Genomic DNA, 25919 nt, shown 5'->3' with positions numbered 1-25919 from the left:
CGGGCCGCTGACCCTCGGCGGGCACCATTCATCGCGGCGCAGCGCCCGCCGTCCCCAGTGAAGCCAGGGGCTCCCAAACCGGACGCGGCACGCGCGCGCCGGGCCGCGCCGGCGCCCGGTTTGTGGCCCACTGCCGAACGGGGACCCCGGGGAGGGACAAAGGCGGCCGGCCCGGCCGGCGTCGCCGCCGCCGCCGCCGCCGCCAGGGCGCACCAGTGTGCGTGCGTGCGTGCGCGAGGTGCGCGGCGCAGCCGAGGAGCGCGTGTGGGTGTGGGGAGGCCACGGGCGGTGCGGTCGCGGAGCGACGCTGAGTGCCGAACCGTAGCATCGATTGGGGCCCGCGCTGTTGGGGAACTGGACGCTGGATTGGTCGCTCCCTATCGACCGCAAGTAAGTAGCTCCCGGCTTGGCCAACCCCTGAGCTGGCACTGGCTCCCAGCACCGGCACTTCATGCCACTTTGTAGTATCGCTTCTCCGTCTCATCCACCGGCCGACCGTATGATTCGACTGCCTCGCATGGTGGCACCAGCCGCAGCCCATGTGTTCACGTGATCTTGGCGCAAGTGCTGTGTGATGCGCTTACAGCCTCGCGGATATTTTCACCTGGCTGCAAACACGAATCCGACAGCCACACCCGTCTGAAGCGTGGAATAAGCATCCTCACACGAAACATATACAGCCGGTTGTTGTGTTTGACGTCTAGGTCGGCGGAGCGCCACGTGGCCGGCGTGTGGGCTCCTGGGCCGGGCCAGGCGTCCCCGCCCGTTCCCCGCCGCCAGTGGTGGGACGCAGGAGCCGGCGTCCCTCCCCGTCCGTCCCCCGCCACCAGCTGTGGGTCACGAGAGCTGGCGCCCCCGCCCGCCTGCCGCCAGCGGCCGTCCGTCGCCGTACAGGGTCAGCCCTCGCCAGCTCTCGGCGCTGATCGGTGCCAGTCGGACCGACATTCGGCGCCCAGTGAGGACGCTGACGAGAGCGGGTCCGTGAGAGAGGCGTGGTCTCGGTGCGTGACATGTGTGGATCGGATCCCAACGTTGAATCACACACCAGGCATGATTGGAATGGAGAGGGGCTATGTCCAGAATGGAATTGGTTCGGACCTTCCAAGCGGGGGCGATGCCACGAATTTTGAGTTGGGGGGGGGGCGACTTTCAGGGGGCCTCATGGACGAAATGAGGCCTCCTCAAAGGGGTCCTACTGAGCAATGGCTGCCCTTCTGCCTCCCCCTTCCCTGTTGCGCCACCCCTGCGTCCAGTAACCGAAAGTGGTGGTGGGCATGTTAAGCATTGATTTAGGTCCACCAGGAACTACAGCAGTCGGTGCTGATGCCCTTCCAGAGTTATCAGGAACTTTCTCTGACGCCACAAGGTAATCCAATTGGAGCTGAGCCTGTGTCGAGCGGAGCAACGTGGCCGTCATCCTCCCTCCTTTCTTTCAAGCGCAGAAATTCAGCATCGTAGGGGACAGTGGATTGGATCGGGACGGACCCGACGGCGCCCAGCCCGTACGGCGGGGCGCGCGAGCAATGGCCGGCTCTGGGCAGCTCGGGTGCCGGCCCGCCGGCTTGCCTCCCGCTGCTGGGCAAAGGGAGCGCGGCTGGCTACCGAGTGTCAGTCCGAACCACGGCCGGCCGCCGAGTGTCAGTCCGAACCGCGGCCGGCTGCCGGGTGTCATTCCGAACCACGGCCGGCTGCCGGGTGTCACTCGGAACCATGGCCGGCTGTCAAGTGTTAGTCCGGACCATGGCCGGCTACCGGGTGTCAGTCCGAGCCACGGCCGGCTGCCGGGTGTCATTCCGAACCATGGCCGGCTGTCGGGTGTCAGTTCGAATCATGGTCGGCTCTGGAAAGGCCCTGCACACCCGGACAGGTAACGGGGGAGATAAACACGACCTGACGTACTGTTGGCACGGGAAGAGTGCTCCGTACGTAGCCTTGAGGTAGGTGTCGTCGTCTGCGTCACCAGGGACGCCTGCAGCCGAACGCAGGCGGCCGAACCGTGCCACATTGACACCCCTACCGTGCCACAGTGACACCCCCTGCCGTGCCACGGTGACACCCCTCTGCCGTGCCACAGTGACACCCCCTGCCGTGCCACGGTGACACCCCTCTGCCGTGCCACAGTGACACCCCGTGACGTGCCGCAGTGGCACCCCGTGACGTGCCGCAGTGGCACCCTCTGGAATATTTTGCCACCTGGGATGTTTTGACTGCATTTGTGCATGCGGTGGCGGATACAACATGCACAGTCGGAAGAGTTTTCAGATTAATTACGTTAACCCCACTGTATCTGTTCAAGGTATGAAGTGATGTTGTTATACAATGAAATTGTTAGCAAAAGTTGAAGCTCGTGTCCCGTGCCTCTGTTACAACTCTCTTTTGAAACTTCCTTTTGAAAGTACCAAAACTTATTTCCTGTGACCGCACGCATGAATGCAGAAGTCAGATTCGGCGGCGTGAATGGAAGCAGAGCGTGACGTCCCGCAGACGATGGTTCGAGTGTGGCCCGGACACAGTGCAGCGATCGGCCGAGCGTGGCCCGGACACAGTGCAGCGATCGGCCGAGTGTGGCCCGGGCACAGTGCAGCGATCGGCCGAGTGTGTCCCGGACACAGTGCAGCGATCGGCCGAGTGTGGCCCGGACACAGTGCAGCGATCGGCCGAGCGTGGCCCGGACACAGTGCAGCGATCGGCCGAGTGTGGCCCGGACACAGTGCAGCGATCAGCCGAGCGTGGCCCGGACACAGTGCAGCGATCGGCCGAGTGTGGCCCGGACACAGTGCAGCGATCGGCCGAGTGTGGCCCGGACACAGGGCAGCGATCGGCCGAGTGTGGCCCGAACACAGTGCAGCGATCGGCTGAGACGGCTGCAACCCCACGCTCGTTCGTTTGCGGAAGCCTGACCTGCAGCCAACGTTCAGCGGCCGATGCAGGCGGCACTTTGTGCGAACCAACTCTGCACGGGGCTGCTCGCTTAATCCTCTTGCGGTCGACGCCAATTTGTGCGCAGTGATAGGCGTCATCCTGGTGGGACTAGAAAAGGACTGCACGGTTCGCAGTGCGGCTGGCTGGAAACAAGACCCGCGGGTTCTGGGCGCTGCATGCCGCTCCTCGCTTGAAGAACTTTGTGAACGTGAACAGAGATGTAGGGAGCATAGTGACCGGATGGTTACGTTCGTACTGACAGAACATCGAACTCGCACGTGGGGAGCCCGGGTTCGAATCTCACTTGCATCATGCCCCCTGTGCTCTAACATGATCAAGGCAGCTGCTGGTGCTGCTTAAAAGACGCGTGAGGCATAAAGTAGATCACCTTGCTTACATTGGAGTCGCGATCCCGTGCGACGTTCGTAGAATCCCGTGCGACCTTCGTACATGCTTCCGTTCATGAACTTCCGTAAAGTTGTTGGTACATGTGGTCTCACTTGAATCCGTTGTTTTAAGTATGATTGACTGGGAAATTTGCTTGGTGTGCTTTCTTAATGGTTGATAGACAGCCGAATTTACTTTTTTCTGTGTGCGTTTGGGGGAGGGGTGTGTCTGGGGAACATAAAGATGATGATGTACTGCAGGGGCCATTATGAACTGCTGTGATATAATTTCTCACGTGTGTAGAGCTTGTTGGTATCAAACCCGCTATCATTGCGAACATTTTCGTATCGTCATAGCATTGTTTTATAGTTAAACGCAGCGGCAGTTGTGCATTGGCGCCAATATGTTTTTACAATAGCACCTCGTGCTTGCAATCGGCTAGCACTGACCCGGCGTCGGCGAAGCACATTGCGTCGTCCTCGAGGTCACACGGCGTGTGAAGGTGGGCTGTCAGTGCGTGCGTTAAACCAGAACGTCAACAATTCAAACGTGCAGACGACCTGGCGTTTCTCCGATGTCCGACCTTTGGATCAGGGCGCGAACTGGCGCAGTGATCGTCTCCTTCGCGCCCTCTGACCCACTGTCCTGTCGGACCGGGTGCGTGACCCCTCGGACGTTGTAGCGCACGGCCGACGCACAGCTGCTCGGGCCGGTGACCTGCTGTGTCTAATGGGACTCGGCGGCACGTTAGAACTGCGAGCGGTGCCGGTTGTGGTTGCGGGTCTCAGCTGTTCGCAGCTTAGGCGGATTTATGTCATGCAAACTCCAAACGTTGCCTCACCTTGAGCCTCGCGCCTGGTTCCGGCTTTGCAAGGCCAACGCTGTCTCGGGTTAGTGGCCCTAATTCCTCCCCCCCCCCCCTGAATACACGTAATTGACGATTATCGGGTGGCACTGAGGAAGCTGTCGTGACTAGCTGAGTGGCATCAGGCGAAAGCGGCTTCAGTCTGCTCAGAACATGTTGACTTTGACCGACATTTCAGGCGTGTTGCCATGCGCCGTGCCAGGAACGAGGGAAGCATTTTTAACCTCACTAATCTGCTTATGAGAGTCGAAGAAAGTGAGCACGTTTCTATGAAGCTGGCTCCGACCCTGGCGACACCCGATGGCGAAGCCGAATAAAAGCCCGCAAAACATGTGCGACAGCAGCCCCGGCTGGTCACCTGATCACGGTCGGGGTCAGCCGTGGTGGGCACAGCCACTGCCGGGACCGGCTCGCTCCCGAACATCGGCGGCCCCTGGTGCCGGCGCCGAGCGCGCTCCTGGACCGAGCCGCTCTGGAGCTGGCCATCAGCAGACCCATCTGTCAGGTCTGCCCTGGACCAGGCCGCTCTGGAGCCGGCCATCAGCAGACCCATCTGTCAGGTCTGCCCTGGACCAGGCCGCTCTGGGTCGGGCCATCAGCAGACCCATCTGTCAGGTCCGCCCTGGACCGGTTCGCTCTGGACCGGGCCATCAACAGACCCGTCTGTCAGGCCTGCCCTGGGCCGGGCCGTTTCGGACCCGGCCATCAGCGGACCCGTCTGCCGCACCCGGTCTAAGACGGAGCAGGAGCTCAGCGCCGCGCGGGGCGCCCGGTGCGGGCCCCGGCGCCCGGGCCGCGGCGTGCCGCCGCACAGCGCAGGTGGAGGAGACGCATGCGAAGCTGGCACCGTTGATGTGCAATCGACCTTGCGTACTGCCCGGGTTATGTCGTTATACTGGAGGTAGTGGCAGCTTCTAAGTAATCCCCGGCGAACGAGATGGGCTGACGAAGGATGGCAGAGGTCGTGATACGGTGTTATTTATGCACTACTTATGGGTAAATAATTCAGTGGTGTGTCCATGGTCACAGAACTCGCCGTCACTACAGATATCAGTCACTGCAATCGACGTAGTAAAGCTGCAGGAGCGTAAGCACTGGATAGCAACAGGCGTTAACAGCTTCACCGTCTTGGAACAACCCACCTTCCACGATCCTTCCTCGAACCCATACTCCTCTGCTCATTGCCGCAGACTGCCGAGTCGTGTTCGCGATCCTGCCTGGTGTGCCGGCGCCGTTAGACCCTCTTGCCGGGACGGCAGCGCCTCCACCGCGCCGGAGCAGCTCCAGCCCCCCCCCCCCCCCCTTGCCACCTGAGCGGCGAAGGCCAGCGCGATGATCGGGCGGTGAGCCGGTGCAGGGTGGTCGGCCGGCGGCGTTGCGTGCACGCACACGGTGACCTCGGCTGCGGCCGGCTGGCCTCGCCGTTGCTGCCGAGCCGCCGAGCCGCCGACTGCGGCCTGACAGACCGCGGAGGTGCGGCCGGCGCCGCAGCACCGCTGCGCTCCCGCTCCTCCAGACGTCAGCCCTGAAAGCGCGCTAATTATCGAAGCACAGAACTGCCGCGGTCGTCGGCGTCGCGACCTATAGCGTGGGAGAGGTCATGACGGAGCGCGCGCCGCAGCCGACACACGAGCGGGAATGAGCCGACCCCAGGGGCATGCGTGGCGCGTCATGTGAGGCGTCGGGCCGGCTGCTGACGCGGGGAGCGCCGGGCGTGTTGGCGGCGGCCGCTAGTGCCGGCTGGCGCGGCCCGCTGGCCCGGGCCGGCCTTGTTTGTGTGTGGACCGTCGGCCGCCGCACGCCGCGCTCCAAGGCTGCGGCGTCTGCGTGTGGCCGCGGGCGCGGCTCTCCAGCAGCTCTGCAGCCAGACAGCGCGGAGGGCCCCGCCACGCTAACCGAAGCGAGAGCACAGCGGGCTCTGCCGAGGTGGGTGGCGGGAGAAAATTGCTTGGAGGGTTGTGTGGGAACTCCTGGAAGTTGTGTGACCTCGTTTGTTTGGCGGGTGTGCGCGGAGCGGAGCGAGCCACCCTGCACCAAACCACAAAACAAACTGCATCTCTGTCTGCCTGGTCACGGCATTCTGCAGCTGGTGGTTGGTCACTGCCCGCGGCTCTCCCGTAGCGCTACACAGTCCCCGGCGTCCACGCCAGGCTGCTGACCCCGGCCGCGCACAAAGCTCACCGCCTCCACGCGTGGCGGCCGGGGCGGGCCCTGACCCGCCGCCGACGCTGGCGCGTGTTCGCGTGGAGTGGACGTTCGGTCGTCGCCCGGCCGACGCCGCAGCGGAGTCCTCATGCCGCCGCCACTGGCCGGCCGGCCGGCCGGCCGCCCATCCCCTCCTCCCCCAGCAGCTGGCCGGCCGGCTGGCGTGATTAGATTACGGAGCATCGCCGTTGACGTGCGCTCCGCGTCGCGCTTGTACGGTAAATGCCGATCTCTGCCGCGCCCGTCAGACGTACGGTAAATGTCGATCCCTGTTCGTTGTACGGCAGGCGCGTGATATTTTGGTCAGCGGCGGTCCCAGTGGGGCGGCCCGTGGGCGTACGGTTACATTACTGTTGATGTCTACTGTCTGGCAGACGTGAGACTGTCGTCCGTCGGCTCGTTATAGCGCTGCTATTTCCCCAGGCGCCTCTCGCGACGCCCACTGGCCGGTGGTGTTTTAAGAACACCTTGCAGCGGGCGCCTGGACGCGGGTCGAACGGCCTGATGCACGAGTTGGCGGCGCCACGCAGCGTTATTATTTTGACGACGGAGCTGGCGACAATTGCTTCTTTGTGCCGCTTTGTTTGGACTGGGCGTGGCTCTGGTGGTGCAGAACGCGTCGACAGCGGCTCCGGTGCCTGCCGCCGCACGGGCCGCTAGCTGCGACCGTCTGCTGTCATGGTCGAGTCCGCCATGACAGTCGTTTCGGAGCATCTGCCGGCAAATTTAAGTGCACTGGGGCTTACGCTGCTGCTGTGCTATGCTGCGCGATGTTCGCGAGATTTTTGCATTCCGGCCGTCAAGATACGGCGTGCTCGCGCGATGCATGGCGGTCCGGGGCGCGGCTCGGGCGCGAGCGCTATTGGCGCCTCTCACACGTCTAGTGCGTGGCGCATGGCACCGCGTGCGTCGCCCGCCGCCCGGAGCAGGCGAGCGTGGCTGACGGCGTGTGGAGGCGGCGAACTGTGAACCTTTTCCTCACTCGGACCGGGCGGCGCGGTCCGTCCCGCCGGTCCTGGCGTTCGGACCGGGCGGCGCGGTCCGTCGCGCCAGTCCCTGGCGTTCGGACCGGGCGGCGCGGTCCGTCGCGCCAGTCCCTGGCGTTCGGACCGGGCAGCGCGGTCCGTCGCGCCGGTCCCTGGGGTTCGGACCGAACAGCGCGGTCCGTCCCGCCGGCCCTGGCGTTCGGACCGAACAGTGCGGTCCGTCGCGCCGGTCCCTGGCGCTCGGACCGAACAGCGCGGTCCGTCCCGCCGGCCTGCCTGTTGCGCCTGTCGCGCCTGACTTCCATCGCCGCTCAGTCTGCGGGCAATGCCATTCTTCTTTACGAGCAGTGCCGATTGTGTTCCACTTTTTTTGGAATTCCAAACATTTCCTAAGTCCGTGTTGGAGAAAAGACAGTCGGGATAAAAAATCGTCGGACTTTTATAGCATATCGGATATGATGCCGGACAACTGATATGATTATGTTGTGTAATTTAATTTGATTCTGGACCACAAACAGCTTGTTGATGGAGCACCAGAGAAAATACTACTCTTTGCAACACGAGGCAGAAAGCTGAAAATATACATGGCTTCGATAGAAAAGACAATGTTAATGTCCTCGGGAGAGCTTGTGATGCTCATTATTTACTTAGTTACGATTCGCCTCCACTTAACATCCGAATAAGCTGCCGTCGTCGAGCTTAGCGATATTTTAACTTTGCGGACATCGACGTGCATGGTGGATTGTGGATGCTTTCACGATAGCCTGTGATGCACATCACTTATCTACGATCATTTTCTCGACTCCCATTGGATTCGAGCGAGCGAATGAAGCGACGCGAGCCGCGACTGGTATTTATTGGTTGTTGGTAGTAGCGATTTGATATCAAACTTGGAAACTGTTTGAGCAACCTAATTTTCTGGACACTTTGGGACAGACAGCTGGTCCATCCATGAGCTCCGGATCGGACTTTTGACAAGATAATCCAGAAAACAGCATCTCTGCTCTTTACTTGGCAGCTTGAGCTGGAATGGCTCAGCTATGAGCGCAGTGTGTGGCGTCGTATGTGCGCAGTTGTGATCCGCATTTTCCAACACGGCTTTGATGCGGATCCTGGACGGTACGGACATGAACGACGGCGTGACGCATCCGCTGTCGTTTTCTGGCTTTCTGCTAGCGCCGCGCTGGAAGGTGAAAATATTCCACGTCTCGTAGAAGTTCCGTCTGGTTTAATTCCAGGCAATCGGTTGATTTGACGGAGACCCTTACGCTGTGCTGTCCTGACCGCTTGCGGACTGCATCGTTGCCCATGGGCGATAGTAAGGGCTCCTGCACCAGCTCTGCTCCTGGGCTCCTGTGCCTGGCTCCTGGACTCCTGCGCCTGGCTCCTGGGCTCCTGCGCCTGAAGCTTGGCGGCCGATGCACACTCCTGACGACGTTCACAAGGACGTGTATCGGGACATATACCCGGATGTTCACAAGCACATCTCATAAGTGCTGCTGGACCTAGGTTCTGATCTCAGATATCTACACAATCAAAAGGTTTAACTTGGATACACATATGTATATATATTTATATACATATATCTGTATTATGTATATATATATATATATATATGTATATATATATATATATATATATATATATATATATATATATATATATATATATATATATACAGTTATCTTGTCGTTAATGCACTCATGCTGATTCAGATTCCTACATCACATGTAATATCCATGCACAATGGGATCCGCTGTCGGCTGAGGGGGCTGAAAGCTGCCGCTGATGAGATTAATTGGCCTCCCGGAGCGCAAGGAATGTATCAGCTTGCGGCAACGCGCCGGGTATGTCGCACTCAGTCACAGGCCGCTTACTCATCCATCGGCGTGAATACCTCCGGCATGCGACGTTTGCACCTCCTCCCATCCCCCCTCACCCCCACCCCCATTTTTCCTTCGGCGGGGTGAATCGTCGGGACTTCAGAGCGGGCCTGGTTTTCCTCCAGCTGTGTGCAGGATCCGCCACTGACTCCTGGCCTGCCGATGGGCCGTGACCCGGGTGGTCACCCCCGGCCGAGCGACACGTGCGCCCCTGGGAGGCGTCGTCAGGGGCGCACTCAGAGGGGGTGGGGCGGCGAGGGGGCTAAACCCGACCGGTCGCCGAGCCGTGACATCACAGGCGATGACGTATTCAGGGTAAACCGACCGCGCCATGCGGCGACACATCACCGACAGCGACACAAATACAGGGAAGCTTTGGCGCGCGAGAACAATCGGTCAGAGCTCGTCACGGACGACCCAGAGCAGCCGTCGTACTCGCCGCTGTCGGCTGTGCGCGGCGGCGGGGTGGTAGAGCCCGGCGGGCTATCTCGGGCCGCCCAGGGGGGTTGGCCGGGGGAGAGCCGCGCAGGGGGCGCGGACCCGGCGCCGCCTCAGTCGCAGCCGATCGGCGCCGACACGTGCCACCGCCGCCCGGGTCGTCGACGTCGACGCCGACGACGGTCACCGGCCCACGATGAACCCGAGGTACGGACCCGGCCCGCCGTCGTCGGCTGGTCGGAGGAGGGGGAGGGGCGGGAGGCAGCTGTGTGGCACGTGGGCGCGGAAGCGGCTGGCGGTATCAGCAGTAATCCAAGTCACCCGAAAGCTTGCGATTCCCTGTTTTTATCCAGAGGCAAACAGCAGGCATTCAGCAAGTATTCGCGGCCGTGGAGCCGGCCGGGAATTTGCTGGAATCGTAGCGTTGGATGGCAGTCGTCAGTGATAGAAATGCTCCTTTGATTAAGCATGGAAGTCATCCGTTACTGCGTTGGCTCCAGAAAAAGTCTTGGCGGCAGTTAATACGTATGCGGGTAAAATGATTGGAATCAGTCAGCTCTGATCACCGTGAAGGAGGATCGGCACGGGTTGGGCGTAAGTAAACTGTTCGCGTGCGTGTCCAGATGAGATGAGAGCAATTCGGACCTGATAGCTAGGATTTTCCGCCTGATACGAATCGTTTTGCAAAATCCCTTTCTTGGTCTCGCTGCTAACTGCTACCAAAACTAACAGTATATGCTGAAAAACTTTTGATTTCACCAAACCTCGGATTTAGTACTTATTTGCTACATTTTTGACCAAGTTGCTTCACTCATGCCAGGGATAACATCTTTGATTCACTGTATTCATAAGTTTAAAATTCAAACGGCTGGGTCTATCGGACACGTGGCGACGGAGGTGTCGGCGTGGAACAGATCCTGCTGACCGTCAGTGGCAACACAACCTGGACATAGGTGTCAGTGCCGAACAAGCCCTGCTGACCGTCAGCGACAACACAACCTGGACGCAGGTGTCAGTGCCGAACAAGCCCTGCTGACCGTCAGCGACAACACAACCTGGACACAGGTATCGGCGCCAAACAAACCCTGCTGACTGCCATTTGTAACACACCCTCAACACAGGTGTCCGCGCCGAACAAACCCTGCTGACCGTCAGCGGCAACCTAACTCGGACACACGAGGGCTGTGAAATCAGCGAGAAGTTTGAACTGGCTTCCTAACCGTCCGCAAACTGATATGGTCGTGGTCATGCCGGAAGAAGCGTAGTGTTGTCTGCGGCTTTAATATGCTGTACATGCATTAATTCACACCCAGTCGCCCATCGGCTGCTTTGAGTGACCAGGTGCACGTGTTATCGTCATGTGTCATGTCACATCACGGACATGCAGTTGTTAATTACCCTGACCACCCTTAAGGATGTCCTTTTGTGACGCTCGCGAAGGTGAACTCTCCCCTTAATGCTGTGCTCGATAACTAAATATATTTTCATTGCTTTCGTTCTTGGTGGGCCATTTAACTGATTGACAGCAGAGTTAAGCAGTCACGTATAATGCGTATAACACAATTATCGACAGCATATCGACATCCCGTCCGTGACGTAAAAAAGTGGCCTACTGAATGCGTTTCCAAAATTAATGTTCAGGTCCAATGTAAATTACACGATGCGGCCACCGTCCCGGCCAGTGCGATTCCTAAAGCCCCCTCCCCCCCCCCCCCCCGACCAGTCCCATTTGCCCCGCCGATTACCACCTCCCACGCGGGGAATCTGCAAAAGAAGCCCAGCACCGAAACCCGGCCCTGAGTCGCTCCACCTGCCAGGTCTGGATTACCTGTAACCACTCATTACCAACGGGTAATGTGCTACATTGTCGCTGCAAGCCCTCCGCCATCACGCGCCGCCGTGCCGAACCCCGACGAGGCTCTGGCTGGTTTTGATGCGGTTCTGTCGCTACCCCTCCGCGCCGTAACGCGAACTAGGCCCGCTCGGCCACTTCCGTAAACCCGACGCGTGGCGGCTGGCGGGCGGCGGCGCTGGGCCGGGGCCAACGCCAGATGCGTGTGCCGCCGGCGCCGGCTGACCGAACGGGTGGGGCTGGCGGCTGTCGTCGGCTGACGGGCCGCGCCGCACGCTGCCGCCCCCCCCCCCCGGCCACGTGCCGGGCGGGTTCACCGCCCCTCCCCACCCCCACCCGGGCTCCACGCGCGTGGGACGCACGCATATACGGCGGCGGCAACCGGCCGCCGGCTCAGACTGGTGCGCGGAGGCGGAGCGGGGGGAGGCGGGTGGGAGACGGAGCGGGTTTTCTACTTTTCTAGCCGCTTGTAGGAGTAGGATTTAGTCATGTAGTGCGTTTTGCTCGCTTAGAGTAGTGTAGGTTTGGTTGGGACCAAGTGTATTCGTGCATTCCTCGTGCCAAGCGCGTGTGGACGAGTGGCTGAGGTGGATATGGACGAGTGCTAGGTGACGGATGTGGACGAGTGCGAAGTGGCTCATGTGGACTCGCGTGTGGTGGCGTGGGAGTGGTGGATGGCGACCTGCCCGGCGCCATCCTCTGTAACTGCAGTGCCTTCTGAAGTCTGAGCTCGGGTTCAGAGGCCTTCCACGTGCTGACGAGGACCATGCGAATACGGCGTAAGTACGCGCTTCCCGTTGCTCACTTTCGAAAGTGGACTTCCCATGCTCCTCGGGAAGCTCTCCGGCAGAGGAGCGAGCGGCGCCGCGGCCGGCCCGCTGACCAGCTGTCCTCCCAGCCCTCGCCAGCCACCTCTCCGGACTGCGTCGTCAGTCGCCGCGCGCTGTGCCGGCGCCTCAGCGTCTGTCTTGTTAAGCGGTCCCCCCCCCCCCCCCGCCCGCGCTAGCAGCCCCAGCTGCCACAGGTGGTGAGCAGACGCGCCCGGCCCCGGTGACTGATACACGGCATGAGTGTGCACGGGCGGCGGCGTGTCGGTCCCGTGCCGCGGATGTGCTAAATGGGAGGGCGGGCGGCATTGCAGACCTGAGAGGTGATGTATGGGCGAGACGCCCTCTGGTAATCTCAGGTGATTGTCACATTTCCAGAGGATGCCGAGGTTTATTGGTGAAATTAAGTTCGCGTTTCTGTCCCAATGTTAAGTTCTTCTGGTCGCTGACTCCAGGGTTTTGTTCGGTCCGGGGAACCCCACTCATTGAACAAGTTGTTTGAGCCTTGTTGGCGAGCGAGTTGAGTTGATGGCGAGCCATATGACATCAAACCAATGCATTTTACCAACCATCGAAGTATCTTACCGATCATTTTCAAAGTGGCATCGAAGTAGCGAGTTGATTGCGTATGCTGCAATGAACATATTGGTTTTGGTTGCGCACTATCAATACCTTCAAGAAAGAAATGTGTCAGTAATGCCCGCTAGGAGCTGTACGCCCTACCGTTGGTATCCGGCTTCGTGCCGCCGCCATCGTCACATGCAGCATACAGACCTTCAATTATCTTGCGTGACGCTCGGTCTTGTCTTTGCAAAACGGTTCTTTCCGACAATCTCAAGAAAGTGCCATATCGCATATCACTAGCTTACCCTTACGGGCAAAACTAATGAGCATATCATGTCCGCGGTGACCGGTCTGGAAAACCGCCACGATCGCAAACCCTTGTAAAGAGCTTATCTGGACGAGCAGGACATCGATGCCCTGATAAGTTCCGAGGTCATGGATCACGCGCAGAGAATGCGGTAACGCGTCTGGGGGTGGGCGGCAGCATGGCTTTCCGAGACATTCCAAACTGACAGACATTCCGGGTCGCGCGCGCTGACGCCGCACCTGATTTCCGGTCCGATGAGACGTCCTCTCGCGGAGCGCGACATCGGCATGACCGGCACTCCTGTTTGCAGTCGCCACACGCTGATAGCGTAATCGCCGCGCGCATGATCTAGGGTGCGGCATAGCTCTATGACACGCGCTTCCGGCGACGGGGCGACCCGATTCCCCTGGCGGTGGCGGTGGCGATGGCGGCGGTGGCGGTGGCGGTGGCGGTGGCGGTGGCGGTGGCGGTGGCGTGGCGGTGGCGGTGGCGGGTGGCGATGGCGGCGGTGGCGATGGCGGCGGTGGCGATGGCGATGGCGATGGCGGTGGCGGTGGCGATGGCGGCGGTGGCGATGGCGGCGGTGGCGATGGCGGTGGGCGGTGGCGGTGGCGGTGGCGGTGGTGTTGGCGTGGGCGGTGACGGTGGCGGTGACGGTTGCTGGTTGGTGTTCCACTGGCGGCCGATGGTCCTTATTTATGGCTGCTGCCTACCGTTGGTCTTCACTTATGGCGACCGGCAGCCAGTGGTCCTCACTTATGGCTGCCGGTGACCGGTGATCTTCACTGATGGCTGCCGGCGCCTGGTGGTCTTCACTTATGACTGTCGGCGACCTATATATAGTCTTCACTTACGTCTACCGACGGCCAGTGGGCTTCATTTACGGCTGCTGGCGACCAATGGTCTTCATTTATGGCTGCCGGTTCAACCCACGGCGCCATAACGCCGTTTGACTAGGCGGAGACTGCAATGCACCGATTAGTGGCGGGCAGTGGCAGCAGAACTTCGCTATGTTTGGCAAAGCCAAGTCAATTCTAAGTCGGTTGGTGTCCTGCGGTGCTACTGGAAAAACTTTAAATTTTCCCAAAGTTCAGGAGGCAGTAGTACCTCTGCCCCTCACCCCCCCCCCCCTTAAACCGCCCCCGCTGGCCGGTATCAGCAGATTTCTAAGGCAACCTCGCTAGCCCTGGACTCATCAACCCGTTTTGGGGAGAAAATGCCAGCAATGCGGTCCCCGCTGCACTGCCCAACGTGCATGACTCCGGCAATCGTGGAAGCCGAGGGATGACGGAGCCAGCCTGCGGTTACTGTCCTGGCCACGGGAACGTTCTCTCTAACCGCTGTCGTTTGTCCTGTTCCAGGTGAGTCCAATGGTGGCGGTGCGCTGCGGACGTCGGCTGGCGTCACCACCGCGGCACCGTCGGGCCAGGGGTGAGTCCAGACGGCAGCAGCGCCGCCGCCGTCTGCGCCGCCGTCCGACCTCACGATACTGCACTATCGATCCCGTTCAAGTTGAAACAGTCGCAGCTCGTGCGCTGGAGCGCCCTGCCGTGGAAGGAGGCTTCCACACACCCTGCCATACCCCGGCGCGAGTTAGGTTGCGGTCCCACGTCGGCCCTCGTTCTCCCTCACGCGCAGTTCGCGGCGGCTCCGGCGGCCGTGCCGGGACCGAGCGACCTCCGTCGACTGACCCCCGGGTCACGGGCCGTCACGCCGCCGCTGTGCTGGGGGTGGTGAGGGTGTGAGGGGGAGGGAGGGAGGGGGAGCGGTCGATGGGCGGGTGGGCTCGGCGCGGCGCGGTGCGTGCCGACCCGCCGGCCGCCGTCAGTCGATCAGCGGAGGCGGGCCGGGCCGCGGCGGCGCCCAGCCCGCACCCGCCTACCAATGTGTGGCTGGTGTCTGCCGGACTCGGCCGGGTAGGTGTGGGGTCGGGAGGGTCCGGAGGGTCTGGAGCTGGTGTCTGCCGGACTCGGCCGGGTAGGTGCGGGGTCGGGAGGGTCCGGAGGGTCCGGAGCTGGTGTCTGCCGGACTCGGCCAGGTAGGTGCGGGGTCGGGAGGGTCCGGAGGGTCCGGAGCTGGTGTCTGCCGGACTCGGCCGGGTAGGTGCGGGGTCCAGGGGGTCCGGAGGGTCCGGAGCTGGTGTCTGCCGGACTCGGCCAGGTAGGTGCGGGGTCGGGAGGGTCCGGAGCTGGTGTTTGCCGGACTCTGCCGGGTAGGTGCGGGGTCCGGAGGGTCCGGAGCTGGTGTTTGCCGGACTCTGCCGGGTAGGTGCGGGGTCCGGAGGGTCCGGAGCTGGTGTTTGCCGGACTCGGCCGGGTAGGTGCAGGGTCCGGAGGGTCCGGAGCTGGTGTTTGCCGGACTCGGCCGGGTAGGTGCAGGGTCCGGAGGGTCCGGAGCTGGTGTTTGCCGGACTCGGCCGGGTAGGTGCAGGGTCCGGAGGGTCCGGAGCTGGTGTTTGCCGGACTCGGCCGGGTAGGTGCAGGGTCCGGAGGGTCCGGAGCTGGTGTTTGCCGGACTCGGCCGGGTGGATGCGGGGTCCGGAGGGTCCGGAGGGTCCGGAGCTGGTGTCTGCCGGACTCGGCCGTGTAGACGCGGAGCTCGGAGCTGGGGGAGACGACGGATGCTCGATCGGTGCAGGGTTCGGGCTGCTGAGCGACGAGGAGAAGGCAAGGCTCTGGTGCGGGACAAACTGATGCAAACTGGTGGGTGGCGAGGGCTGCCGGACGGGTGCACGATCCGGAGGTGGTAGCCGATGTTTCGGGTGGTGTCATACGATGCGTGAGGCGGTCGTGCCATTGTTGGTCTTGTCGAGACCCGGCGTGACAGTGAAGTTCCATCCGGAACAGACCGCGAGGAGGGTTCTGATGGTCCTGATGCTGGTTCAACGTCTGGGACGCCTGTTTCCAGTTTACTCTGATATCATCAGATGTACATCCGGTCTGGTATGCTCTGCAGCATTGTTAAACTTAACTGATGCAACTTTACCGAGTACACCGCCTGGGCATCGGGTGTAGCCCCCAAAGTGGTACGTAATTTATATTGGGCCTCGTACTATCAATGATGTTCCGTTTCCAAAGCAACGCTCAGCAACGGGCGGTACTGAAAAATAGGCCTTTTGGTATGCTGAATTTGTTATTTTATCTCCAGGTGAAAATGTCCTTGTGATGTGTTAATTCCCCATATCCCTACCCCTTGCAGATGAAATTGATGTTTTCCAACTGTCTCATGCAACATCTCGTTTGACTGCAGCGCAGTCCCGTGCAGTTAAGTTTTTCAGAACGTCTCAGCAGTTTTCAAAGAAATCGAAGCGCCTCCTGTTGCGTCACGGTGCTTTGCGGCGTAAAAATGTAACACCACTGACGTGTACAGCATAATCCAAAAAAGGATTCCAGATTACAGTGAATCAGAAGAAAACTGTGGCTGAATGCTGGATCGTGCGATGATATCTCCGACTTTATGCAATGAGTCTGTATCCTGGAAGATTCCCAGCAAACTCCGACAAGGTCATAAATTTCAAAGATCGGCAAATGCATGCAAAATAGTGAATCACAGCACTCCTTTAACGGATTTTAAAGTGGGTACAATGCGATAGGGGAAAATGGGATGCCGGAGGATCCAAACGCTGCTTTGCTTGAAGATAATTTTTGCCCGTAGAGGATCCTGTGCATTTTGCGCAGTGAGTACAATCTGATCTCGTTAAGTTGCCATGTAGGAAGGAAATTTAAACGGGATGCACAGCTCTAAGTAGCCACGAAGAAGATGCCTGTTAGGCTTTGATGATGGGGCAAAATTCCGACAGAATAGTTGCGAACCGAATTTGGGCAGCCTCTAGTAACTTTCAGATTTGCAGCTTTGGTATGCGACAGCTCAACATAACTCCAGGTCGATGAAAGTTATCGTACAATGACTATCTCAAAATGGATTCCAAAATTTTTGGAATCCTCTTAAAAAAGGTCGTGGCTCGTTCATGGTCAATATAGTGTTAATGGGTTCTGAAAATGTATACTGTATGTGCCAAAATCATCACAGCCAAATCCCAACAGATCCTGCAGAATTTACTATGGATCCTGGATTCCGTCAGATATGGCATCCCGGATTAAAGATCATTATGTATCACAGTATCGATTACTGAAACACAGGCACATGTGTGCTCTTTACGTCGTTTCTTTGTATTGGTATTGGCCTTTGGTAGCGTTAACTGGTTTGCCGACGTTTCGGTGGCGCTCTACGGAGGAACAAGCTTAACTTTGGGATCAGGCAGTCTCTAACTATCGGCTTGTCATTTATGTAAATTAGCTGACGGTATATTACGCCCGGTAATAAGTAGTGTAAAACCGTTCTACACAGGATACGAACGCTAGGGTTGATGTGCTGCTGCGTGCTGTGCGTAAAACCATGGCTTAGAGGTCTCATCGCTGAACGATTTCAAGTAAGTTCGGTGCGTCACAGAAGCTCCTTTTTTGATGTGCAGTTGTGTAATCGATATTGTTCTGATGACTGCTGGTTCGGCTGTCTCTTCATTTTCGTATTCCGTTTCGCTCGCGGTTTTGATGTGTCGTGAATGCAGTCCGCTCCTCTCCATTGGAGACTCGTCTAATGGGAGCGTGCGTGTGCTCCGCCTCCATTGGAGACTCGTCTGATGGGAGCCTGCCTGTGCTCCGCCTCCATTGGGGACTCGTCTAATGGGAGCCTGCCTGTGGTCCGCCTCCATTGGAGGCTCGTTGATGGGAGCCTGCCTGTGCTCCGCCTCCATTGGAGACTCGTCTAATGGGAGCCTGCCTGTGCTCCGCCTCCATTGGAGACTCGTCTGATGGGAGCGTGTCTGTGCTCCGCCTCCATCGGAGCCTCGCCTGATAGGAGCGCGTCTGTGCTCCGTCTCCATTAGAGACTCATGTAATGGGAGCGTGTCTGTAATCCGCCTCCATTGGAAACTCGTCTGGCGGGAACCGTGTCCGCACTCCGTCTTCATTGGAGACTCGTTGATGGGAGCGTGCCTGTGCTCCGTCTCCGCTGGAGACTCATCTGATGGGAGCGTGCCTGTGCTCCTCTTCCATTGACCGGACGGTCGTCGGCGCTGCTCCCGCGCTGCTGCTACTTGTTGCCAGCAATAGACAGAACGCAACCCGCTAGAACATTGTTTTCAGCGCTGGCTGCCACCGCCCAGCCCATCGGCGTCGCAGTGTCCCGCATATTGTCACGACGGAGCCGGTGAAGCGGAAGGCCGACAGCCAACTTCTAAGACTTTACGTCCGGGCGGCGGCACGTAGTGAACGCATCGCTCCCTGCGCCAGCTCTGTGCAGGGCTCCGCCGGACCGCGCCCGGCGCGGTGCATGGAGGCGAGCAGAACAGGCCGGCCCGGCCGGTTCGACGGACGCGATGCGCCACGGCGCCGAGGGCCGGTCAGTTTTTACGGCGGTCGGCGATTATCCCGGCTCGGGGCGGCGGGCCGCCTTTGTCCGCCGCCGCCGCGCCTGTGTTCGGCGCTTTCCAGGTTTTGCACAGCGCCGGCCGAAAAAGCGCTCGTTCGTCTTTGTCGATTTGACCCAGTTGTGTTTTGCCGACGTTCAGATCGATCGCCGCGGGCGCGGCGTTCGTGCCGCGCCCCGGACTACCGATGGCACCTCGTCAGCGCCGCGCCGCCGCTCGCCGCCGACACCCCAGCGCGCGCCCACCTCCCGCGGCCGCATCGCGGCAGAATGCGGCGACAGGCCGGCTGCCGCGTGGTCCGGCCGACCGCCGCCGTGCGGCGCTGCCGGCGCCGCTTCCGGGCGTCACCAGCTGACTTCCGGCAGCCGGCGGCGTCGTGGTGGCTGGCCGGGCGGCACGTCTCGGCGCTGACCTGGCCCCGTGCCGTCACTCTCGGCTGCCCGCTTCCCCGCTCCCTGGGCAGCCTGTTGACTATTTACGGCGGCGTGCGGGCGGCGGCGACGCTGCATTCCGCGCGTGGCTCCCCGCGTCGGCGCCAGCAGCGCCACGCGGCGGACGCGCCGCGAACTAAAGGGTCACGCTCCGAAGTGCGGTCCAAGCCACCCAGCTGGGACACGGACACAGTGTGGTCGGTGTTCGAGACTACTGCTTAAGAGACTATGCACGCTCAAGTGATGGCACGCCGGTGTTGCGTTCACTTGGCACGATGGTCGCGGCCGGTGTTGAGCACCGCCGTGCGCAGGCATGCATGTACGACGCACATGTACGGCATGTACCGTGCGCATGTACGGCATGTACGGTGCCCTTGTGGAACGTTTGCGTCCACCGAGGAGCGTAAAACAATTAGTCGCCCGTGCTGACTTTCCTTGTCGTGCAAATTCCTAACTGTCGGGTCGCTGAGTCGCGGAAGGCCAATGTCCTGTTGAATTTCCTTGCGGGTACAGAGGCTGTTCCTCATAGGCTCATTACTTACAAAGGTTTTCATTTTATGGGCGCTAAGCAATTTGTCAGTGACTGTATCTGACACGCACGTGCTTATGCAAGCTTATGTCACATACAGTGGGCTTTCCAAGTACGTCGTCGTCTTTTAGACGGCATGCTTTCCCTATTACTTCTCGTCGTCTCGCTGCTGCGCCTCGTCGCTCCGGCTGTCCATTTTCTACGCCCCAAAAATATTTGTACGTTCTCTCTGCTTTGTCTAGGCTTCCATGCTCGCCATGCGTCTCTCATAGTCATCCGTGTGTTGGTGCGAGAGCTATTTGATTTCGTCGGCCCTGAATGGGCGTCGCCGGCGGCTCTGGTGGGTCCAGCATTTACTTTGCCCCAGGGCTGGGTGGGTGGCCTGGTGCCTGCACAAATAGCCTCCCCATCTCGGAGTACAGCCTCGCCATCCCGGAGTACAGCCTCTCCATCCCGGAGTGCAGCCTTCCCATCTCGGAGTACAGCCTCGCCATCCCGGAGTACAGCCTCCCCATCCCGAAGTACAGCCTCCCCATCTCGGAGTGCAGACTCCCTATCCCGGAGTACAGCCTCGCCATCCCGGAGTACAGCCTCCTCATCCCGAAGTACAGCCTCCCCATCTCGGAGTGCAGACTCCTCATCTCGGAGTACAGCCTCCCCATCCCGGAGTGCAGCCTTCCCATCTCGGAGTACAGGCTCCCCATCCCGTAGTGCAGACTCGCCATCCCGGGGTGCAGCCTCCCCAGCTCGGAGTGCGGCCTCCCCATCCCGGAGTACAGCCTCGCCATCCCGGAGTACAGCCTCCCCATCCCGAAGTACAGTCTCCCCATCTCGGGGTGCAGACTCCTCATCTCGGAGTACAGACTCCCCATCTCGGAGTGCAGACTTCCCATCCCGGAGCGCAGAATCCCCATCCCGGAGTGCAGGCTGCTACCCTCTGAGAAAATGCTACCGAATTCCCAAATCCGGCACACGCATCCAAAACATTTTCATTTTTTCAGTTTTCACGAAAGAAGCAATACTTTGAAAAACACTTTTGCAGTACTCTGTGGTGAAGCGTCGTACGGTGTCAGCGGCCTGGAGCGGGCGGCAGTGCGCCGTGGATTTCGGTGGCTTCGGCGAGTGCCGTGGACCGCGGCCGCCAGCCGACGTCTCACGACCTCGGCCGGGCCTGACCTCCGCCCGTCCTGTGGGTGTGTGGGGAGGGCTCAGGACGCTGGGCGTCGCTGCCTGTCCCGTAACTTTGCCCGCTGCGGTGGCCTCAGGTGTTCTGTCTGGCCAGTGCCTCGAGGGACTGTCCACTGACCCCTACGCGTGGCTCTTACGCAACAACAATGTTCTGTCAGTTAAGTGGCTGGGGCTGCATTCTCTAGTGAGCTAGCGGGCCTGTGTCACCTGTCCAGCGACTGGGACCGCGCTGGATCTGTTCGCTGACCCAGCTCCGCTCCAAGGCGCCCCACGCACGCACGCCGCGCCTCTGATGGACGGCGAGCCGCGCGGTGGGCGGTCCAGACAGGTGAATGCGTGTCCTTGAGTGGCCGCCGCCTCACGCACTGCCGCGCGCCGGGCTCTGCACTGTGACCTCTGCAGTGCACCGTGCACGGTTGCACGGTGCCGGCGGGAGGCGGGCGGCTCGGCGAACCTTCCCGCCAGTCGGCCGGCGCGCGCGGAGGCGTGCGCGGGCCGGGCCGGGCCACCTCGCGCGGCCGTCTCAAACACGCCGGCCGCCGACGGCGGGCCAGTTTGTTTTTCTGCGCGCCAACGGGTCGCTGACCCCGGCGACGCGTCATCTCGCGCCGGTGACGTCACGAAGCCCCGGGCGGCCCGGCCCGACGCGGCCCGCTAATTGGCGCGTCTGGCCCGCCCGAGACCCACTTGTCACCTTCGCGTGTCCACCGCCTGGCCGTCGGGAGCTCTCCGGCGCGCATGCGCGTTGCTCGGTGGATCAGGCACCCTCGCAGCATCAGCGCGCTGGGCGACGATCGTTGCCTAGCGATCGCCAGTGCACTCGGCCGCAGGGGTCTCGTCTCTCGTCTGGAGGGCGGCGCTTGACCGGCCGCTGACCTGTCGCAGGGAGCTTCTGCCTGCCGGCTCTCCCGTCCCCAGCGGTCGGGCGGCCGGTGACCGGCGTCGGAGGTGGCCGGCCGGCACCTGCGGCGGCGGGCCGGCCGGCGGCACGCGGCCGCCCCTCCCTCCCGCCATCGATCCGGTCCGGATCTCCCCGGCGCCCCCGGGGCCGAGCGGCGGCGGCGGCTCCCCTCTCCGGCCGCCGCCACCACCGCCGCCGCCGCCTGCCCGTAGTCAGACGGGCCGGCCAGCTGACGGCCGCGCCGCCCGGCCGCCTCCGCGGAGGACGGTCAAGAGGAGGAGGAGGACGCCTGTCCTTCCCACCCTGACAGAGCACGTCAGGGACGTGGCCAGCTGTAGACGTGCCCTAGCAGGGGTGCGTGAAGCGGACGCTCCGTGGCGAAGCATTCCCGACCGTGGGACGCAGTATTTCCGGGCGGTGGCGGCGCTGTAGTGCCGCTGTTGCGTGTTTCGGCAACAGTGGCCGGGAGTCTCGGTGAGTGAGCGGGAGCTGAGGGCGTGTTGACCTCCCTGTGTTGACGAGGCTGATCGGTGCATGGACGCACGACTTGTCAGTCGGGGAGAGTGGCACTGCCAGATGTAGCGGCACTGGGGCGGGCCGCTTCTACGGGTAACGACTCCACCTTTTATGAAAATTGATCGAAGGAATGCTCCTTCTTCAGTTTGCATGCTCTCGGAGTCGATGACCTTATAATGGTCTGACTGCAGGATGTCATATTTCATCAAAATGAAACTCCATTGCAGGATATACACACGAGCACCGCCGTAAATGTTGACAGTCGCTTAACCTTTGCGGGGAAGCTGTTGATAAATGCGATCACGCAACGCGCCTGATATGTTGAAAAGGGGCTTCATTAACCACGTGTCGTGGATGGCCAGTGGCGAAAGGACTTGCAAGACGGGGGAGGAGGGGAGCCACATTGTGCTGCACCTGTGTTGCGATGCAATGCCGAGGAACTAATGCTGTTTTTGCCCAAGTTTGAGTCCGCTGCGGTTCCCCATTTCTGCGCCATCTTGGCTGACCATTCCGTCTGAAATCTGCGTAATCACATGAGTGACATCGTTCTTTTTGACACCTGGCTTTTGTTTTGTGTTACTGAAGTAGCAGTTATGATGCATACGGGAAGACACAAAACCTGACGGTGTTGGCAGCTCTATTTAACTGTAGCATATCCATACGCACCATTACACGACGCTGTATAAGACCCAGACTCTTCCGATAGTCCTGAATCACCTGACTGAGCACTGATGAGTTTACAAACAAAACTGCCGCACATGCCGCACCCGTAACTAACATGTTTACCACGACTGCATTAACGGCCGTTACCTGCAAATGAATTTAATGTACGGTGCTCACGTTGTGTGATAGCGCTGCTTTCGATAGGATGAAAGGCGCGGAGCGCTGTTGGTCAGATGATGGGAGCATGACATGGCAGATTTGTGGCATCAGGTGGCACTGGGCTGGGAGCTTTTGGGTCTCGATCTCCCCCTCTCTTCCCTGTTTGTTCTTACATTGAGCCTCGTTTCAGGAGTAGGACAAGCTCACGAGTCCACGGAATTGAACACAGGGCCTTTGGGCGTGTTGCATGAACAGAACCAAAAACGTATGCATGAAAAAACCCGTCCTATTACAGCCAATTTCTTGACCATCTTGTGCTCCTGATTGTGATAGTTCTGGAATGCTTGTAGGTCCTAGACAAGAAGAGTGTAACACCGCGCAATATTTAACCTAGCCTAGCTTGACTTGGAGCTCTGGCCATGGGTCCATATATATATATATATATATACATATATATATATATATATATATATATATATATATATATATATATCTCTCTCTCTCTCTCTCTCTCTCTCTCTCTCTCTCTCTCTCTCTCTCTCGTTCTATCGTTCTATCGTTCTATCGTTCTATCGTTCTATCGTTCTATCGTTCTATCGTTCTATCGTTCTATCGTTCTATCGTTCTATCGTTCTATCGTTGTATCGTTGTATCGTTGTATCGTTCTATCTATTCTCTTGCTCAACCGGGAACTGCAAGCTCCAGTATGGGTGTGGCAGAAACCTGCAGCTCTGGCTTTCTGGGGTGACTGCCCGATGCAGTTTACGGTCCCCGCGGTCAAGATTACCGTCCTTCTGACGTGGCTGGTTGAGGTTTATCGCGTTTGTGGTATTGACGCAGGTATGTTGATGCCCTGTTATCATGCCCACGGCTCTGATAAAGTCGCAGGCCACCTTACGTCCCGCCCGGCCACTGGTGCCCGATTGTGGGGCGAACATGCGCAGGGTGCCGGTGGATCCGCCCGCAGCTAAAGTGCGTTGTTTCTGAAATGGACACGTCTCCAACTGCATCCTCAAAGGTCGCATGTACACGCCACAAACTCGCAGGCCACATCCCTTCTTGTGTAATCCCAAGCAGGGGGTAGGCGTGTTCAGATACCGCATTGTGGTGGTCTGAAAGGCGGCTTCGTAGTCAGCTCCGGGTCCTCCGTCATCTTGTGATCTTGCCTGCAAATGAAGGAACTTACTACAAGAAGGAAGGTCTTGTATGCCGTCCGCAGTCGGTCGCTTCTGACAACCGAGTCGTATTGTCTCCCGCGCTTGTCGAGACATCGGAGCTATCGGGCAGAGCCACGTTAACACTCAGCTGCGTTAATCGCGCTTCCAAACAGCTCACACAACGCAAGCAAGGGGAAGCTGTTTCTCTGAGTCATCTCGACCCTGTCTGAACCAGGCTTAACACGTGCCCGGGCGGCAGGCTAGATACCCTTCGCTCGGGTGGGAGGGGTCAATTTGACGCCCCTGAAATCTCGGGAACTAAGAAAGCTAGAAACGCAAAATTTACGGGGTGCGTTGACGTGTACGTGAACTCACTTAGGTTAAAGTTTCAGGTTGCTAGATCATGACCTTCGGGTCAAAAAAGGTCAAACAAGGTCAAATTCCAGGTTGGTTTCCGAAGTGCCCCCAGAACCTAGATACCCGTTTCTGTGCAAAAGGTTACATGCTCATTCAGGGTCAGTGATCTTTTTTGACCATTTGAAGGTCAAAATGACCAAAATCATGCAAGATTGCTTTGAATTTGGCATTTAACCAAGTGACTAAGATTACGCTAGGCAGCATGTTCCTAAAACAAAATGTTGACCTGAGTCATTTTAGGTCAGTGACCTATTCTGACCTGTAAGAAGTTCATGGAAGATGTATAATGCGGTCCCTGCTGTCAATAAATTCGAAATGAGCACCAGAAACTATCCCATGCAGCAAGCGCTAGAGTAACAAAACAGGTTGGTTTTGACCTCGGTGGGACCGTTATACCTGACCTTAGGTCAATGTAATTTGCTCATTCAACTGCTGTGTTGCCTAAGAAAGCATTCCAGAGATGTATGGCTTTGTCTAACACTCCGTTGTCAGATCAGATTGAAGGATTCCCTAAAAATTGCCTTCGCTGAAACCATGGCCTGACTTTGACCTGCCATAGGTCGGTAACCTTACAAGGTACACGTAAAATTTTGATGCTAAATGATCCGCTATTCAATTGTCTACTGCTATGCAAGATTTGGCGGCTACGTCGCGCCGTTCGGAAACCATTCAGGAAAAACCTTCGGGGGGTCAATTTGATCCTCCCCCACCCGTGCGCGTGTTAATACGTCCAATAGCAGCGACACCTTCGCAAATCGCTCGAGATTGTGACACACCCACGGTATCAGTTAAAAGGCTGCCCTGTTCAACTTTAACCCTCGCCCACAATCAAATGCGGCAACCGCTCAGTGTTGGCCGCGGCAGGCGCGAAGCCAGATCGCTACTTCGCTTACCACCGACGCCAGTATCGTCGCGGTGCGCGTGGCATGCTGCGTGGCGCGCGTGACCGCTTCTGGGCTGCCATCCCCACGTGCGAGCCAGCCGCCGCTGACGCGCCGTCTCCGCGTCTTGTTTCAGTGGGATAGCGTCGACGGGCAGCTGCTGCGTGAGCGACGTTGCCTCGCTGGAGCCGAGCTCTCCGCTCTCCAGCTGCTCGGCCGGCTCGGACGGCGGCGAGCCGCGCCCTCCGCCCATGCCCCCAGCCAGCCGGCGACCGCCGAGTGGGCGCGCCCCGCCGGCCGCAGCCGGGGCCCGGCCGACGCGGCGCCGCCCGCCGCAGGTGCGCCGCCCTCGCCGCCGCCGCCGCCGGCGCCCGCCGCCGACCGACGACCGGCAAAGCGGCGCCGGCGGTCCT

At 59.6% G+C, this 25919-nt stretch overlaps 1 long non-coding RNA gene across 2 annotated transcripts; it reads left to right on the top strand.

Moving 5' to 3' along the window:
* Window positions 1–273: 273 nt before the first annotated feature.
* On the top strand, window positions 274–25756 carry LOC119108568 (uncharacterized). 2 transcript variants are annotated; one of them, XR_005095310.1, is made up of 3 exons: window positions 274–390; window positions 14598–14667; window positions 25643–25756. It is a non-coding gene; the product is annotated as an uncharacterized LOC119108568 (long non-coding RNA). The 2 variants fall into 2 exon arrangements; XR_005095309.1 differs by lacking the exon at window positions 274–390 and adding an exon at window positions 11989–12317.
* The last annotated feature ends 163 nt before the right edge of the window (window positions 25757–25919 follow it).

This window comes from Pollicipes pollicipes, unplaced genomic scaffold (genome assembly GCF_011947565.3).
Source record: "Pollicipes pollicipes isolate AB1234 unplaced genomic scaffold, Ppol_2.1 Scaffold_6686;HRSCAF=7923_pilon_pilon_pilon, whole genome shotgun sequence".
NCBI lineage: Eukaryota > Metazoa > Arthropoda > Thecostraca > Pollicipedomorpha > Pollicipedidae > Pollicipes > Pollicipes pollicipes.
This window is presented reverse-complemented; position numbering and strand designations above follow the sequence as displayed.